Below are 20,201 nucleotides of genomic sequence, written 5' to 3' on the forward strand. Positions count from 1 at the left end.
ACAGGATAAAATGTAGACACTTTAGCTTAATGCATAAGGTCCTTCATAATTTGATCCCTGCCTGATTTTCTAATTCATCTTTGCCATTCTCTATAGTCTATAAACTCCAAGACAACGGGGTCGTTTTTCTTGTGCAGCACCGTACCCTTCAATGCCTACCAGAGGATGTTGCACACAATAGGGGCCGATGACCTGGAATGAATACACCCTTTGCTCCAATAAAACTAATCTATTTTTTACTTCATGAACAGCCTGTGCCAGTGTTGTTTCAGGATCTTTTTAGCTATGCCTTTCCTTCTCCCAGCAATGCTCTTCTTAAGGACAAATTCAATTCAAGGACACCTTCTTCCAGAAGGCCTTTCTTCTTCCTCCTGGTTAAGATGCTCCTCTGTTGTGTTCTCATACCCTTCTGGGTTAGCTCTGCTATAGAAGTTGCTGCATTTTCTGTGATAACAAATTAATCTATCTCTGGGTTCTTCTGCTCTGATGCTCCTTGACAGCAAGGCTCCTGTCTTAATTGATTTTCTATACCCAGTGCCATTATGGTACCTGGCTTAAAGTAAGCATTTGGTGAATGTTTAATGAATATATGAATGACTTGGATGACTGGGAAAATGAGTAAGAGGGAGTTAATAGATAGATATACTTCCCTACACAGCCATACAAGGCAGTATTTACTATTAAATGTAGGCAAGTGAAGTAGAGAACAGGCTCCTAGGAGGAAAACCTCTATTTGTTAACTTTTCAGAGATGATTCTCACCTTAGTGCTAAGGAGACTTTGGGGTCTGAAGAGAAATAGCCACTATTCTTTCCTAAGTTCAGCTTATTAATTATTATATAATTAATACTTCTCTTAATATTAACACACTTATTACATAACTCATAGCTCAAAGCTGTATGCATTTAACAAATTAAATATCCCTCAACATTCAAATCAGTTATATGCTTCTCAAGTCAACGATGTAAAATTCTCGGGGCGCCTACATGGCTCAGTCGGTTAAGTGTTTGACTCTTGATTCTGGCTCAGGTCCTGATCTCACAGTTGTGAGACTGAGCCCGTGTCTGACTCCACTCTCGGCATGGAGCCCGCTTAAGATTCTCTCTCTCTCCCTTTCTCTCTACCCTTCCCTGATTGCAGTCTCTCTCTATCAAAAAATAATTTAGAATGTAAGATTCTCACATGTGCTTTAAATACCTTAAAAAGCAAACATAAAGTAGTAGAGTGAATACAAAATAATTAGTACAGAGCCTGGCTAATCCCTTTTGATTATTCAACTCTCAACTAAGCATCATTCCTCAGATAGGTTTCTTTGATTGCCAATCTCCATCATTTTCTCTCATAGTCCCCTGAAATTCCCTCCAAGCATTAATTGAACTTGTAGTTGTATGTTTGTTTGCTTAACTGTTTATCATCTCTCTCTGCCACTGGTCTATATAAATTCCACAAAGGCAGAGATAACAGAGGTTAACTCTAAAAACGCTGTTCCTAATGCAGTGCTTACACACAGTCGGCAGACAATATTCATTGAATGATAACATACATTGTTTTAATGCCTGTAAACTCCATGCAGGCAGATATGATGTTGCCTTTCCTTACCAACACCCCATTACACACACACACACACACACACACACACACACACACACACGATATATAGATGACACTAATATTTTGTGAATTAAATAAACAGAACTAAAGTTAATATCCCAAATATATAAGGAACTCATACAACTCAGAAACAAAAACAAACACACACCTGCTTAAAAATTGAACAAAGAACCTGAATAGATGTTTCTCAAAAGAAGATATACCAATAACGAACAGCTATATGAAAAGGTGCTCAACTTCAGAAATGTCAGGGAAATGCAAATTAACACCACAATGAGGTATCACCCCACATCTTGAGAATGCCTATTATAAAAAAGACAAATGCTAATGAGGATGTGCGGAAAGAGAATCCTTGTACACTCTTGGCAGAAATGTAAATTGGTACAGATATTACAGAAAACTGTATGGAGGTTCCTCAAAAAATTAAAAATAGAACTCAGTATTATCCACAGTAGCCATATTATGGAAATAGTCTAAATGTCCATTGATGAATGAATGGACAAAAAAATTGTAAGAGATATGTTATTTATATATATTAGCTATATACAATAACTTACTAATATGTTAGAATAGAGTATTATTTAGCCATAAAAAAGGAAATCCTGCCATTTGTGATAACATGGATGAAACTTGAAGACATTTTGCTAAGTGAAATAAGCTACCCAGAGAAAGGCAAATAATGCATGATTTCACTTACATGCAGAACCTGAAGTAATCAAACTCTAGAAGCAGAGCAGAATGGTAGTTATTAGGGGATGCAGAGAGGAGGAAATGGGAGAGATGTTGGTCAAGGGGCACAAAGTTTCACTTATGCAAGATAAATAAGTTCTAGAGAGATCTAATGCACAACAATGTGAATATAGTTAACAATATTACATTATATACTTAAAATTTGCTAGGGGAGTAAATATTAAATGTTTTCACCCCCCCTCAAAATGATGGATATGTTAACTAGATTGACTATAGTGAATATTTAACAATACATACATATATCAAATCAACAAGTTGTACACCTTAAATATACACAATAGTTGTCAGTTATAGCACAATAAAGCTGGAGGAAAAAAATGTGTGTACCGATACAAAGAAAATTAAAAGATGAATAGTGCAAGGTGCGAATATAGCAACCTAGATGCACAGTTTTAACTGGGGCCCAATTAAACAGCTTAACTACCTACAACAGTTCAAGCAATAGGTAACATTCTTATGTTCATTGAAATCCAACAAGAATCAAGCACCATTTACTATCAAGCAACATATTACAGTAGGGAATATGTCTGCAGAATAAAAACACATTAAGAATAAAAATAGAAAAATAATGATAGAACAAAGATCTCCAAACAGCATTCTATTTAAAGATTGAAAGACTTAGGTTTTCCTTGATGGGAAAATTACAATTTTTGTTTTCTTCTGGTCCAGTTGAAGAAATAGAATTGGGGATGATAACAATCTTGTCTCCCAAGTTTACCTGGGATGTTTAGTGACAATCCTACACAACATGTAGGATTAATTAAGGTCTGTCCAAGAAGAAGGAGCTCCAACAGGGTGCAAAACCAGCATTTGGAGGCCATGGGTTATGCAAGAGGAACATGATGATTTCATCCTGATAGGAAGAGGTTACAGGTTCCCATTGCTAGTGACAGACAGACAGCATTTGGATTTCTCTTTGGATAGATTTTCCCTGTTTTTCATCAGCTGGTAACAAGAATATATGCCTGGTGGAAGGGGGTGGTAGGGGGATGCTTCTAAGGCATCTCCCCATGTAGGACCTTGAAGCCTTCCAAACCATTCCCCCACACTACTGTCAACATGATTTAGCAAAAACGTGAATCCTGTGATATCATTACTTCCCTACTTAAAGCTTTTTAGCATCATCTCCTTGTTCTTGGAATAAAGCTCCAAATCCTTATCAAAGCTTATAGGGCTTCATCTTTCTCATCACATGAAACACCCTCTCCCTTTTGAGTCCTCATTATACAGGTGTCCCCACTCTGCAACGTGTCATAGTGCTTCTTCCCTAGGACCTTCTTCCCATGTTCTTATTCAAACTTACTCTTCTTGTAAGTTTTCAGGTGGAATAGTTTTTATAATTAAAATACTCAGAAGGAGGGAGAAAGGAAAAGAGAAAGGAAGAGGGGGAGGGAAGAGAAAGACAGACAGACAGACAGACACAGACATGGAACCATGAGTATACGAAAAAAGAACTGTCATCATTCCACCCCATGGCCACATCTTCTAGGATTATTTAACCTCATTAGTCCTCCCTTTCATGATGTCTTGGCCTTAGTACTTTAAGAGAACACTTTGAGAGATTTTCCAGTATATAAAGAAAATTGTATGTTCTTTTGATCATACATATGCATAGTATATACACGTGTTAATTCAGATGCCTTATTTTACTTGTAGCATATTATTTTCTTTATATATATACATACATATTTTCTTTATATATATATATATATATAACTTGTAAGTATATAAAACTTGTATATGTGTGTGTGTATATATATATATATATATATATATATATATATATATAACTTGTAAATCGTTTTATCCCTGATACAAAAATTATATTTTCACTACAAAAAAAAAGCCAGGTTTCTTTAAAAAAAGGTTTTTTTATGTTTTATTTTATATTTGAGTGAGAGAGAGAGAGAAGGGGAGGGGCAGAGAGATGGAGACAGAGTCTGAAGCAGGCTCCAGGCTCTAAGCCGTCAGCACAGAGCCTGATGCAGGGCTCGAACTCACGAACAGTGAGATCATGACCTGAGCTGAAGTTGGACACTTAACCAACTGAGCCACCCAAGCACTCCAAAAAAAAAAAAAAAAAGCCATTTTTCAATGGAGACACATCAAAGCCATAGGGAACTCCTTGGCAAGGCTTATTAAAGTTATCACAGGTTACCTTTTTTAAAAAAAAATTCTTCCTTATTCTTACAATGTTTATTTTTTATTTTCTTTTCTAATTTCTTTTTCACCCATACTTTTCTTTCCTCTCTATATATGGTAAAACTCATGAACAGTTGAAGTAAATTAAACTTACAAAGGCTCTCTCAGCTCAGCAAGACAGCTTAACAGTGGTGTTAATAGATGCTAGAAAGCACAAATCATTAATCTGTGAGAAACGAGAAGTAAGACAATGTTTACGGAAGATGGGCTTTTTTTACTGCATGGTCCCACTAAACATGTCCTCACTCCCCAGCCATATCACTACAGAGATAAGATTTGTCATCTGTGGATACCAAAAACAGTGGATACAGTCCCAGGACTGTATAGATGCTTCATCTTTCTCTGTGCCTCTGTGTTGTTTATCAAAAAGCATGGAGACAAGGGACTTCAAAGGGAATTCCTTCCTCAGATCAGCTCAGTGGGAGGCTGAGGGGGACAAGAAACAAGCTCTTGATTGGTATTTATTGAGTGCCAAATGTTTCCTCAACACTGTACAATACACAGGGAAAGACATGGTCCATGCCCCATGGGGTTACCATCTAAATAGGACTGATGAGGTGAGGCATAATTGGCTGAATTCTTACCCTGTGTTGATGACTTCTCTATGGGAACCCAAATCGTCCTCCGTGGAGACTGGTGCTATTCACCAAACCTTAACAAGCACGTTATGTCCTCTGAGAGCCTGGCACAGTCAGCCCCATCAGGAGGGAGAGCTCAGTGTTTGTCTAACTGCCTCTCATTCAGTCTCCTTCCTCAGACAGTCTACAATGGCCTCGGCAGCAGTGGGAAGTCAATAGAAGGCTTTGTGGATGATCCAGGAGAATCAGGAAGACCCTTATCCTGGAGACAAAAGCTCAGCCTAATACTTCCAGAATTGCTCTCCTGGCTGCCATTTTTAACATATCGCTTCGATGGTTACAGCCCCTCACTTGCTCTCCTGTTTCGTCTTACATTCAGTGGAGACCTCTGAATTCTGCCACAGATTGGATACTATCCTCTTGATGGCCAGATTATGCCCTCTGGCCAGCCTTGCAGACTCTCATTCTGCATATCCTTACCAAGGGGCCTCACAAGTCTAGGAAAAACTTTCTCTTCTCCCCACAACAACATTGTTCTCCTTTTATATACCTATCCAGAGAAACTAAAACTTAACCCAGTCCATGTCATCTCTGGTCCACCATCTCACAACTTACTTTTATAGTTTTATTCCCTGTGTCTAAATTTTGATCTATTTTTGTTTATTTTTAATTTCCATTTTGTCTCACAAGTATCTATAACTGCAGCTAAGGAATGTATAAATATATAAAATCTTATATAATGTTCTTATGGTAGAATCCAGAAGCTATTTTATTTCCTGAGCACTTCTAAGAGGTCCTTGTGTAGTCCAGAACAAGCTAGTGGTTTTTTTAAATCTCTAACTAAGTTCAACTCTAAAATATATTATATTATCTTTTGTGGCTTTTATTAATCTTTAAGTTCAGCTGACACAGAGGCTAAGAACTGTGGGTTAGTGCAGGCCAGGGAGGAGAGAAAGCCCTAGACTATTCCAACCTCATAAATCTTATAGCCTCCAAAGGTGCCTGAACATGGGTCACTTGGTTGCCACAGCTACCAGAAATGTGGCCAGTGAAGCTGTCTTTTGTCTACCAATAGGCTATATGTTTGACTAATCACTATGTTAAGCAATGGACTAGATAGAGCCATAACCAAAAGGCCTACATAGTCAGTAAATGACATAAAATATAAGGGATTCATTCAATCACTCAAAAAATATGTATTGAGAATCAAATTTTTCCAAGCACAATTCCAGGTGCTAGATATTCAATGATGAGCAAAAATCAGATATTATCATTGACTTCTTAAGATGCACAGTAAAGAAGAGAAACCAAAACTAAGCATGCTAAATGCATCTAAAATTGCAACTCTGTTAGAGTCTGTGAGTGAGAAGCACATAGTGTTAGGGGTGTACAACAAAAACTTGAACTTGAACCTTTACAGGATGTCACAGAAGGCTTCCATTTGAAAGTGATGATGGAGCCAGGATCCAACTGCAGAAACGGCTCTAACTAGGCAAGGAGTGGAGGGAGGAACCAGCCATGAAAAGACAGCAATGTCGTGGGCAGAGGTTTCATTGTTCTAAGAAAGAGTGTACTAAGAAGTAGTGACAGTTTTTCTAATTCTGCATACCCCCTTCCTCAAATGGCATGTCCCCTTGTTCCCGCTCACCTGGACTCCTTTTATGGCACTTGAATTTCCACCTTGCATTACAGTTCCATATGATTCTTCGGCTACATTCTTCAAGGACAAGTTCTCCATGTTTTTCTTTAAAGCCCCCACAGTACCTGGAAGAGTCCTTGGATACTATTTTCAAGTGAAACAAGTGAAGAAACCAAAAATGTAACATTCAAAATTATATTAAATACAAATATTTCTATTTATTTCTTAAAAATGAGAATGGGGCAGACATCTTGAAGACACCTCATATGATATATGAGTCATATATGAATTTGAGTCATAATGAATTTGAGTTGAGGAAATAACTAGAAACCAAAAAGAAACAAGAAGTGAGATAAGAAGGGCATAGGAAGGATGCAACCAACATCCAACCAGGAGGTATTGGGTGATATTGGGATCCTAGTGGTTTGATGTCCTATGAGAGGACTTTGGCCTGGGCAAGTTGAGTTACAATGGAACCCCCTTTAGAAGTATGGAACTTCTGGGGCACCTGGATGGCTCAGTCGGTTAAGCATCTGATTTCTGCTCAAGCCATGATCTCACCATTCCCAAGTTCGAGCCTCGCATCAGGCTCTATGCTGGCAGCTCAGAGCCTGGAGCCTGTTTCAGATTCTGTATCTCCCTCTCTCTCTCTCTGTCCCTCCCCTGCTAGCATTCTGTCTCACTCTCTCTCAAAAATAAATAAATATTAAAAAAATTAAAAAAAAAGAAGTATGGAACTTCTAACTGAATTACTGACAAAGGATGATGACAAAATACTTCTTTATATTGACTTTGATGTAAGAAAGAAAAAAAAAAAGACATTGGGAGGAAAATTGCAAATCATAGGTATGCCCTCAAAGACTTACTGCTGTTTGGTCTAGAAAACCATGCCAAAAAGCAACTTCATATGGACATCTCCAGTTGCTAGGCAGAAAGAAGTGCACATTCTCTTTTTTTTTATTTTATTTTATTTATTTTTTTTTTTTTATTTTTTTTATTTTTTTTATTTTTTAATATATGAAATTTACTGTCAAATTGGTTTCCATACAACACCCAGTGCTCATCCCAAAAGGTGCCCTCCTCAATACCCATCACCCACCCTGCCCTCCCTCCCACCCCCCATCAACCCTCAGTTTGTTCTCAGTTTTTAACAGTCTCTAATGCTTTGGCTCTCTCCCACTCTAACCTCTTTTTTTTTTTTTTTTTTCCTTCCCCTCCCCCATGGGTTTCTGTTATGTTTCTCAGGATCCACATAAGAGTGAAACCATATGGTATCTGTCTTTCTCTGTATGGCTTATTTCACTTAGCATCACACTCTCCAGCTCCATCCATGTTGCTACAAAAGGCCGTATTTCATTTTTTCTCATTGCCACGTAGTATTCCATTGTGTATATAAACCACAATTTCTTTATCCATTCATCAGTTGATGGACATTTAGGCTCTTTCCATAATTTGGCTATTGTTGAGAGTGCCGCTATAAACATTGGGGTACAGGTGCCCCTATGCATCAGTACTCCTGTATCCCTTGGATAAATTCCTAGCAGTGCTATTGCTGGGTCATAGGGTAGGTCTATTTTTAATTTTCTGAGGAACCTCCATACTGTTTTCCAGAGCGGCAGAAGTGCACATTCTCGATGAAAGAGTTTGTCTGTAACTTCTTAGACCTGAACAGAATTCTGTGGATTAAATTCACACAGATATGTATTAACTAAAAACTTAAAAATTCATAAGAAAACAACTTACCATGAATAGAAAAAGAAATCATGAAAATAGACCCCTGGGATTCCAAATAGTGTAATTATCAGATCCAGAATATAGGGCAACTATGCTTGAAATGTTTAAAGAAATAGATATCAGATGGAATTTAAAATATGAATAAGAAACAAAAGAGTGTAAAAATATAACAAGGAATATTTGAAAAATAACTTTTCTAAAAATGATGAATTTCAACACTGTAGTTAAAACCTTAACATAGAGTTTAAATAAAAGCATGTACACAGTGGAAGAAATACGTAAGTGAAATACATATCTAAAGAAACTAGAGAATGCAACATAGAAAGGTAGAGACATAAAATATGTGAAGGAGAGACAAAGAACGATGGAGGAAAGTATTTTTGAAAAACTAACATGCCTTCAATCAGAATTCTAAAAGGAGAGAATAGTAGTAATGAGAGAGGTAATATTGGAAGGGATCATATTTTAAGAATTGATGATGACTTAGAAAATCAGAACAGGATTCACAAAAACACCAACAGAAGACATAAATAAAAATCTACTTCTAGACTCTTCTTAATAAGTCTGCATAATGCCATCAATGAAGGAATTACTTTTAAAGCAACCAGAAAGAAAAAAAAAGGTGATTGCTTATTATAAAAAAGAAATTAAACAGCAGGATTCTCAGTGACAACAATGGAAATGCTGAGACAAAATATCCATAAATGTAACACTGTATACCAGCTAAGTCATTGTTTTTGCAGGCAGAAAAAAGGAAATGAGAGATTATTATAGTATGAAGAACGTACTACCAAGATGAAGGCAAAATGAATCTCAATAAGAATTTTCAAAACATAAAAAATTAATAGCTAATAAAGAAACTGGAAAACATATAAATAAATCTAAACAAACATTGACTACATAAAATAAAATTAACTAAGTCTAATATGAGGATTAAAAATTTGAGATAGAACTAAAATGTTATATATATGTAATGTGTAAGACAGATAAGGTGCCTGGAGTTAAAGCATTCTATGTTCTTGCATTGTTCAGGAGGAGGATGATTCACTCAATGAACAAAACTAATATTAATAAATCTGTTTAGATAAGACGGAAGTTAAATATGCACATTTAATTTTTCAGGTAAACAAAATAATAAAATTAAAGTGTACAACTTCTAAAATTATAAGCATATTTCAAGAAAATTGAGTTAAAAACCCACAATCACCACAACAGTAGGTGTGGAAATGAGGTTTTTTAAGATGCATAAATAAAGCAGAGTATATCAAAAACACAAAATAAGAATAATAGAGATATGTTCAAATACATTGGTGATTAATAAATGTTGATGAACCAAATTCTATGCTCGGAGATCACAGATTTTCAGATAGTATATAAAATAGCAAAAATTCAACTACATGTTATTTGCAAAGAACAGATCTAAAACTTTAGGATACAAAAACATTGAAAGGAAGTGAAAAAAATATGTCAAGAAACACTAATATTGAGATAGTCCATTTATATTATTATCAGACAAAATAGGAAATAAGGCCAAAAAGCATTATTTGGAATGTAAGGCCAACACTTAATACAAAAAAGTTTAACTCATCAAGTTAAACTCATCAAATGTTTATTTATTTTGAGAGAGAGAGAGAGAGAGAGAGAGACATGCAAGCAGAGGAGGGGCAGAGAGAGACACAGAATCTGAAGCAGGCTCCAGGTTCTGAGCTGTCAGCACAGGGCCTGATACGAGGCTCAAACGTATGAGCCGTGAGATCATCACCTGAGCCAAAGTCAGACACTTAACTGACTGAGCCACCCAGGCACCCCTACATCAAGATGATATTTATCGAGATTTTATGCACAGAATTATATGACTTTAAAATACATAAACCAAAAAACATCCATATTATAAGGAGAGTTTGGTAAACATAGTGTCATAAATCCAAATGCCCTCGGTAAATTTTGTTGATCTAGCAGACAAAAAAATAGTGTATATGGTTTGTTTGAACATACTGAAAATATGTAGAACTTTATCCCCCTAATTACAGAACACATACACTTCCCAAGCACATGAGACATCCACAGAATTGGTCACACATAATATAAAAAAGCAAATGTCAACATATTTCAAAGAAAACATTTACAGCCCATATTATTTGTCTAAAATGTGCAGTTAGAAACCTATAACAGGGTTGCCTGGGTGGCTGCGTTGGTTGAGTGTCCGACTTGGTTTTGGCTCAGGTCACCATCCCAGGGTCATGGGATGGAGCCATACATTGGGCTCCTTGCTGAGAATGGAATCTGCTTAAAATTCCCTCTTTCTCCCTCTGCTCCTCTCCCCAGCTCGCGCTCACTCACTCGTGCTTTCTCTCTCTCTTTCTAAATAAAAAAAAGAAAGAAGTCTTTAACAGTAATAATAGTAAAAATTAAACTATGCATTTGGAAAAGTAAGCTTTAAATAACACATACGAGGGGTTCCTGGATGGCTTAGTTGGTTAAGCATCCGACTCTTGATTTCGGGTCAGGTCATTATCTCATGGTTCTTGAGATGAGCCCCATGAGGGCCTCTGCACTGGCAGCTCAGAGCCTGCATGGGCTTCTCTCTTCCCCTCTGTTCCTGCCCCTCCCCCATTCACTCGTGTGTGTGTGTGTGTGTGTGTGTGTGTGTGCGCGCGCATGCTCTCTTTCTTCAAAATAAATAAATAAACATGAAAAAAGCAACAAATAACACATATGACAGTCAAATATCAAAGCAGAGAAACGTCACCACATTACCACTACTTTATAAATGAAGAAACTATATTGCAGAAATATAAGGAACTTGCCAAAGGTTGTACAGTCAGAAAGTTGCAATGTTGGGTGTTGAACTTATAGGATCTGACTGCAGACATTTTACCCGTTCACTGAGCTTTTATCATCATTCATTCTGAAATGAATTCAGATTTACCCATTGTGTTTTCTTCCCTAACCCAGTGATTTAGAAGTGCGTGTGTGTGTGTGTGTGGCGGCGGGGGGGGGGGGGGGGGGGTTGTGTGTTTGTTTTTTGCTTTTTGTTTGTTCGGTTGCTTTGTTGAAATGTAGAAATATTTGAGGATATTTTAGATTCCATATTGATTTTTAAATTAATTCTATTTGGTAAAAAAAAATACCCTGTGAGATTTCAGTCTTTCAAAATGTACTGAGAGTCATTTATGGCCCTGCATGTGGTGTATTTTGGTGAATTTTCACGTGCATTTGCAAAGGATTTATAGTAGTTGGAGCAAGTTGTTCCTTGTAAATCCCGATTAGGTATAGGTGGGTTGGTAGTGTTGTTCCAAACTTCTTTATCATCCCTAATTTTTTTCTACTTGTTCTATCAATTTATGAGAAATGGTTCTCAAAATTCCCAACTATGTGCTTTTTGTCTTTTCTCCCTTTAATTCTGTCACTGTTTGCTTTATGCACTTAGAATCTCTGTTACTAGGTGCACACACATTTAGGTATATGCATATTCAGGATTGAATTTTTGATAGCATTTCATTTTTTTAAGTTGATTTTTAATTTTTAACTATACTTTGGATTAGTTTTAGTGGTTGCTGTTGAGACTATAGCATGCATCTGTTTATTATCACAATTTACTTAGAATTAATACTATAGTACTTTCTGTTGTTACACATAATTCTGCTTAACCACCCTTTCATTTATACTACTGTTGCTATATATTCTACTTTATATGTATTATAAACCCAATACAATTTTATTATTTTCCTTTAAACAGTCAACTTCCAGGTCGCCTGGGTGGCTCAGTTGGTTAAGCAACCAACTTCAGCTCAGGTCATGAGCTTGCGGTTCACGAGTTCAAGTCCTATGTCTGGCTCTGTGCTGACAGCTCAGAGCTTGAAGCCTGCTTCAGATTATATGTGTCTCTCTCTCTTTGCCCCTACCCCGCTTGTGCTTGGTCTCTCTCTCTCTCTCAAAAATAAATAAACATTAAAAAATTTTAACAGTCAATTTCCTTTTAAAGAAGTTGACAGACAAAAATATATATGCTTCTTCATTTTTACGTCGCCATGGGTCCTGATGCTCTTCATTCTTACCCACAGATTCAAGTTTTTATCTAAGACCATTTTCCTTCAGACTGAATAACTTCCTCCCAGAGCAGGTTTGATGGTGATGAACTATTATCATAACTCTTTGTTTACATGAAAAGGTCTTTGATGGTACCTGATTAATTAATAGTCTTCAGCAGGCTTTCTTACCTTTACAACAATGTTAATAACTAGTCCAATAGTCAGCATTCTCAAAAGTATTGTGGAAACAAATTTATTTTCATGATTTCCAATTAATTGCATTATATGGCATTATATGTGCCCTCTGTTTTTTGTTATATATGCTATATGTGCCTTCTGCCTGATCTATCAAATAGCTAAAGAAACATTTTAAATTTCACATGCTTTCTAATTTTTCTATGTTTAGTATAGTAGACTTCAGTTTTTTAACAGTTAATGCATACAATAGCTATATTTGAATACCTGAAAGGCTGTCAAAGGAAGAGAAATTATACTTATTTTCTTATAGTGAAATATCTTTCTAACTCTTAGAATATCCAAAGATGGAATGGATTGCCTAGGAAGATTCTGAGATTACCATCTTTATATGTTGCTTAACATAGCCCTGAAACATTTGGAAAGTGTCCAAACATGATAATACATTCTAAATAAAACTTGGGAAGGCATTGGATTACCAGTTTTAAAGTTCTTACTGTAATAATTTGTGATTACATGACATAGCACTTGATATATCATTTAATATACTCTGAAAAGGTATGAATTTGAAAAATATGTGATTTATTTGTACTTTAAACTCTTATGTAACAATTCAAAGCCAAAGCAATTAAAATATCTGCAATACTAAAAAAAAAAAGAGAGAGAAAGGAAAGGAAAGGTCTTTATATTGCGTTAATTGTTGAAGAATATTGTTATTGGAAAGTGAAATGTAAGCTGACAGATTGTTTTTGCTATTCTTTCAAGTCTTGAAAATATGTTTCCATTGACTTCTGGCTTCTGTTATTTCTGATGAGAAGTCAACTATATGTGTGAATGTTCCCCTCTGTAAGCTGGTGATTAATAATCCACTTGTAACTAGAATACAAGCAAAGTAGAAGGATGTGACATTGGTGACTGGGAATGTGTGATTTTGTAAAGGTTTATGGAAAGAGTGAAAATAGCCAAGTCCTTATCCTCTGTCATTCCATCACCTATAGCCAATAGAAAATGCCCCAAATACAAGCATCAAGAAGTCAACATAGAGACATATTATTCAGAGTAATGGAAATAAATAGATAAATTAACCAAATGTAGAAGCATTGCCTCTGATTAGAGAAAAATGGAGTGTGGTCAGAAATAACTTAATTTCATAATAAGCCCCATAGAAATAAATTCTTTTAAACAGATTCCTCTAAATCTTTAGTTAATATCACAACTATATTTTAATGACTTATGCCTTTTTAGTCAATCTCTGTCCCCCCAAATACAGTTCCTATTAACCATGAATCTCTTTTCCTATAATTTTGCCTTTTCTAAAATGTTATATAAATGGCATTATAGAGCATGTAGCCTTTTAATTCTGGTTTCTTTCACTGATATAATGCTTTTGAGATTCATTCTTATATATATTGTATATACCACCAGTTTTTTTTCCTTCTTACTGTGGAGTCATATTCTATTGTATGAATGCACCATAATTTGTTTCTATTCTCCAGCTGATGAACATTTAAGTTATTTCCAGTTTGGGTGACTATGAATAAAGCTGCTGTAAATATTTACATATAGATTTTAGTGTGGGTGTTGCTATAATCTAGCTTGGGTCAATATCTAGGAATGCAATTTCTGAGTCATATAGTTAGTATATATTTAACTTGAAAAGGCACTGAAAAATTAGTTTCCAAAGCAGCCGTGCCATTTTGTATTTTCACCAGCAGTGGGTGAGAGTTCCCGTTGCTCTGAAGCCTTCACTTTACTTGTTTTTGTTTTTAGTATTCTAAGTGGTGTGTCTTTGATTTTCTCAGCAATGCTTGACAGTTCCTAGCATGCAAATCCTTCACATTAGTTGTCAGATTTATCATCACATATTTCCTGTTTTCAGGAATTATTGAAAATGATGTTGTTTTTGCTTCAATCTCCAGTTGTCCAAGGCTAGTACATAAAAATACGACTGAATTTTGTACACTGACCTTGTTTCTACAGCATGACCAAACTCACTTCTATATTTTTAGGGATTCTTTGAGATATTCTCTGTGGACAATCATGTTATCTGTATTTTTTTTAAGTTTATTTATTTTGAAAGAGAGAGAGAGAGAGAATGCACACAAGAGTGGCAGAGGGAAAGGGAGAGAGAGAATCCCAAGCAGGCTCCACACCGCCAACTCAGAGCCTGATGAGGGGCTCAAACTCACAAACTGAGATCATGACCTGAGGTGAAATCAAGAGTCAGATGCTTAACCGACTGAGCCACCCAGGCACCCCTCATGTTATTTGTATTTTTTTAAAAAAAGGTTTTATCTGTTTCCAATCTGCATATCTTTCATTTTCTTTCTTGCCTGATGCTGTACAAAACTTAGAGTGTTTTAATTTAATCTAAATGTGCAAATCCAAGTCACCTCACCTCAGACCTTATGGAGCACCTCATATGCCTATTATTTCTCCCACTGACACTGTATTTTGAGTGTAAATACGTTTGTGTAATTAGACTCCCAGGTTTCATCATCTCTTCCAGTAGATATGACTGCAAGGTTAGATTTTTGGACTAGGACACAGTGTGTTTGCCAGAGCTGGGTTGGGATTTCAGAGGCTGGGCAACCCGTGTTTGCCTTTCCCTTCCACTGATAAGGAGAATTGAGATTACCATAGGTGATTATTAGGGGGTATTGTTTTTAAAACTTTATCATAAACTTAACATGTATAGAATTGAACTCTTTATTGCACACACACATACACACAGAGTCATATTTCTTATCTTAGAAAATAGCATCACCCAGTTGCCCAAACCAAAAACCTAAAAGATAACCTTACTTTTTCCTTTCCCCCTTTTATGTATGCACACTCCCAATAAATCTTACTGATGCTACCTTTCCATCACTCCTGATACCATCTGTTACATAGATGGTCTGGAGATGTCCTCTGTGTATGAGCCTAAAATGTCCCACATTGTTTCCTTCTAGACAGCAGGCTGGGACCATTTCCGCACAGCCTATTAGGGCCAAACTCAAATTGTCACACATCCAATTGCTTTAAATATAGTGCAAACACCAGCTTTTAGCCATTTAGAGCCTACCTCCTTCACATACTTCATTAAACTACACCTAACACAACTAATCATAAATAAGATAAACCCAATAACTAAAAAAAAAAAAAAAAAAAAAAAAAAAAAAAAAAGGCCCCAGACTGGGGCTGCCCTCTGGAGCTTTCTGAACTAGAAACTCCCTTCTTGGTCTTGAGTAATATCACCTAGACATGCAAGCCTCTTATTTCCCCTCCTCTCTCCCCTACCTGATATTGGATAGACATGGACTGCTTGACTCAGAAGGGTTTTTTTTCCAGTTCTCATCTATTCCCCAAGGTCTCCTGGTAGGATTAGCTTTCTTCATGCTGATTTCAGTTTTATAATGTCAGCTTCACAAAACCCTGATACTACTGTGCTTTCAACTAATTCCTGGCTTTATTATGCCAATGGAGTAAAATAAATAAATGAATAAATAAGCCTCAAGATACACATGACCTATCAAATTTAAAATAACTAGATGATAAGTTTAACTTTAAAATCTCAACTACTACATGCTAATTTTTCTTTTACAACCTATCTCAAAAATATACAACCTCTGCGTATCATGCAGTAAGAAGCCAGTAGTAAGACTTTTAAATGAGATTATTTCTTTAAGTAATGGAAAGAACAAGTGACTGCTGAGCCCAATTTTGTCCTGAAAGCACAGATTCTAGAGTGGCCCATCAGATACCTTTTGCTCACTCTCTCTCCACACACATATAATATGTTTTATACATGCATTATATGTTTTCTGTGTGTGTGCATTCACGTGTCATTGTGTATGCACATTTCATAAAAAATAATTCAGAGCCTTTCTCTCAAATTCAGTTTCTTGAACTTTTATCATTTGTACTCTGAATCCATGTGAATGGGATGGGTTACCTTAGACCACCCCAGCTACTTGTGGAGGGGAGAGGAGTGTGTTGCTACATTTAGTTCATTTTAGTAGCTGCTCTGCTTTCACCCTAGAGCTGCCCCCCAAAGTCACCCTGCAGGGATGGCAGAACCATCTGTTTTGCATTTCACTCTGCTCATAGCACAGTGTTCTATTTCAGCTTTCTGTGCACTGGATCCGACTGATGACATTTGAGGTGGCTTCGACCCATAGTGATGAGGATCGCAGAAGATGATGGGCTCGTTAAGCACATCTCATTTTAGACAAACTGCAAGTGGCATTTTGTTTATATGGTTCATTTCGCCAACAAATTAGATTTCAAATTGATTGCTTTCCAAAATGGCTTTGTTCATCAATTCTAAGACCAGGCAATTACAATCAGAATCCTAGTAATTAATGGTCTCCTATATTAAAAATGTTTTTTAAACAGCAAGGCACTCATGAATTTCAACAGAATGTAAAATCTATTCTTGCTTTTTTAATCCTCTCAAGCACTGTACAGTGTAGAAATGAAGTAAAGGTCTTTGCACAACTTTACTGAGTAAAAAAGAAGATAGGACACCCTCAAAACAAAGGCACATAAGCCACTTAGGTCTCTTTATCATGAAGCAACTAAAGGCCCAGAAGAATAAGAATAAAAAGTTTAACATCCTGGACCACTGGGAACAATGGTATTGAATTGTGATTGAATATTATTTGAGTCATTTTACTCAAAATACAATTTCTAGTCTGTGGCATTTTCATTTATTTGAATTCGTGCTCAAGGTGTGTAATTTAGTAGCATTACCTCTCATTCTTCAAGTTTATTTTGAAAAGTAAGATTATTTATGTTGCATTTCTGAAATCAAATTAGGAAATGAAGAAGTGTAATAGAAAACATCCATGAGGTTTTCTTAAACTTTCGTTGGCCAACATGTATAGTAAATAGCTACAGCTTTTTACTGCCAGGAATGGCACAGATTCCTCGTAGAATCATTGTCCAGTTCAAATCTTACCTACAACACTAAAATCCTGATGATTTTGGATAATTTTCACAATCTTTTTGTTGTAAAATAAAACATAAGTTCAGATAACCATGTAAATAAAATGTATAGCTTAATTACTATTACATGGAAACCACCCAGGACAAGAAATAGTTGCTTCCTATTTGAAAAGCCCCTTTCATGGGCCCCATCCCCATCATATCCTCTTCTTCTCATCCTCCCAACTAACTATTATCCTGGCTTTTCTAGTAATTACTTCCCTATATTTTAAAAAATAGCTAAATCATCCAAATGGACATCCCTAGTCTTGGGATTCAGCCATTTATCCAAGATTTGGAAAAGTTATTTCACGTCTCCAAATTCTAAACTTATACTGGTAATCTGTAAAACTCAGATCATTTAGCTCCCAGGTGTGTCTATATATGTATGGACCTAGCTCAGCACAGAGAAGGTGCTCATCCGTGCTTTCCTTTATCCCTGCTCTCTTACTAGAAAGGCAAAATGGCTTGCAGAGAAGACAGCAAGGACAAAGGTCAGCCTCCAAAGAAAAAGGAAAATCCATGAAAGTCTTGCATAAAAGAGCAACACAGTGAATTCAATATTGATTGGCACATTTTGAAGGAAGAATCATGAAAATCCTCATCAATCTAGCAAGTCGTGAAAATATCAATTCAGAAATGAAAGACTTTTCACTCTGGAACATGTTCTCTTAGACCCCCCAGGCTCTTAAGGCATGATTTTTATCTCAACTCTTTCTATAACAGATGGTGAGCTCCTTGAAAACTGGGGATTTCTGACTTGGAAAGAATAAATCATCCTTGAACTCAAACCTCTGTCCATATTGTAAAGATGGAGTCATAACATTTAAACAAAGAGTAATTTTCTCAAGGTCGAATCACAAAAACTCAGGATTCCATTTCTGATTTTTCTGACCAACTCAAGTAGTTTCTCTCCAGAAGCACTGTATTCATTCTGTTATTTTTCTGATCTAAAATCTTGCTGTAGTTTCTCAGCCCTACTGAATGAAGTCCAATAATCTTTCTCAGACATTCTTATTAGTGTCTGTCCTCTGACATTCTGATAGGTAAGATCACACTTTCTTCCATTGGTTTGTTTTTCAGAGGGAAAGAATGTTCTAGCAGCCTCCTCTCTGCTTAACAAGAGGAGTTTCTGAGGCAGATTCTTTACTGAGCAGTGTGGTGAGTGTCAAGCTTCAAACAGGAAGCATACTGGGGCTCTGGGTTTAAGGGAGATGCCGGGGTCTACTAGGATGCTGCCGGAACTAGTATTAGTGGAGAAGTCTAGAGGGTTAGCCTTGAGAAAGAGTGGAGAGATGAGGTGGTTAGCATTAGAAAAGAGACCTGGAAGAATCTCTCCATGGTATCTTCAGAAAACATCCATTTCTTGCTTGTATATTACAGGGGAACAATAATCTCTGAGATGCATCAAAGAATAGAGTGCTGCCTCAAGAACGACATAAACACAGAGGCTACCCAAGGGAAATCAGGACAATTGTTAACTCTGGACCTTTCACTTCCTTTATTCATACTCTTTGCTGCACAAAAATATTCCTTCCCCTCTGCCTCTACAGATGCTTGTAAGTATGCAAATATAATTCATGAATGTCTATACATCTTTGTAGCCAGCACTGTTCAAACTTCATGCATATTGTCAATTAATTCTCACGATGCCTTCAAATACTTTTATTATTCCCATTTTACAGATGAGGCTCAGCGAGATTAAGTGGTCTCCCCAAGACACACAACTAGTAAGCCATAAAGTGGAAATGTAGACTCAGGCAGCCTGGCTCCAGAGCCCATGCTCTTAACCACCACAGTCTCTTGCCTCTTTGATATCATGGTACATGTCAATCAGTTATCCTTCCACGTGAATATGTTTATCTTCTCAATTTAGTGACAGGCTCCCCAAGAGTAAGTAGTTTGTCTTTTTCTTTGATTACCCTCTACTGATCTTCTTGACCCGACTCTCTTATTGAGGTAAGGAGTTTGCTTGGATTATTAATCCAAATATTTAAAGTTAAAATAACTATTGTAACAAATGAAGCCTGATTTCATATGCCAACATGAAAGCAGAGCTTGTCCGAATGAAGTTAAATAATTTGTCTCAGGACAAAGAACCAGTGTTAAGTGCTAAGAGATTTTTTTTTTTTTAATCCAAGACTCTACTCTATGGCCCAAATTCCTACCTACCCTGCAACTTTATATTATAAACTTTTCTTAAGCCATCACCCTTCAGACAAGAGAGCAAAATATTACATTACCTGATTAAGGAGGATGATATGTAAGAGGATAAATTTTTACGATTTTAATATTATTTATTCAAAAGTATGTATTGAGTGTTCCTATGAACTACTAAAATGTAGCGTACCTGGCCGCTAGAGATACTTTCCTACATTTATAAGCTCTAGGGAAGTAGAATTTGAAATCGTGTAAAGGAAGACCATGGCTAACAAATGAAAATGTCTGAAAGTGTCAAGAGGTGCTGAAATGTGAATGTGCTCTGTGACGT

The 20,201-nt window shown here is 36.4% G+C and overlaps 1 long non-coding RNA gene across 1 annotated transcript in view; it reads right to left on the bottom strand.

Annotated features, from left to right (window-relative positions):
* LOC122238110 overlaps positions 1-20,201 on the bottom strand; it is a 144,645-nt gene that overhangs the window by 16,882 nt on the left and 107,562 nt on the right. Inside the window, exon 3 of the long non-coding RNA XR_006217070.1 lies at positions 6,789-6,923. This is a non-coding gene — a long non-coding RNA (uncharacterized LOC122238110). The remainder of the gene's footprint in view (positions 1-6,788; positions 6,924-20,201) is intronic.

Source organism: Panthera tigris, chromosome B1 (genome assembly GCF_018350195.1).
Source record: "Panthera tigris isolate Pti1 chromosome B1, P.tigris_Pti1_mat1.1, whole genome shotgun sequence".
NCBI classification, from domain to species: Eukaryota; Metazoa; Chordata; class Mammalia; order Carnivora; family Felidae; genus Panthera; species Panthera tigris.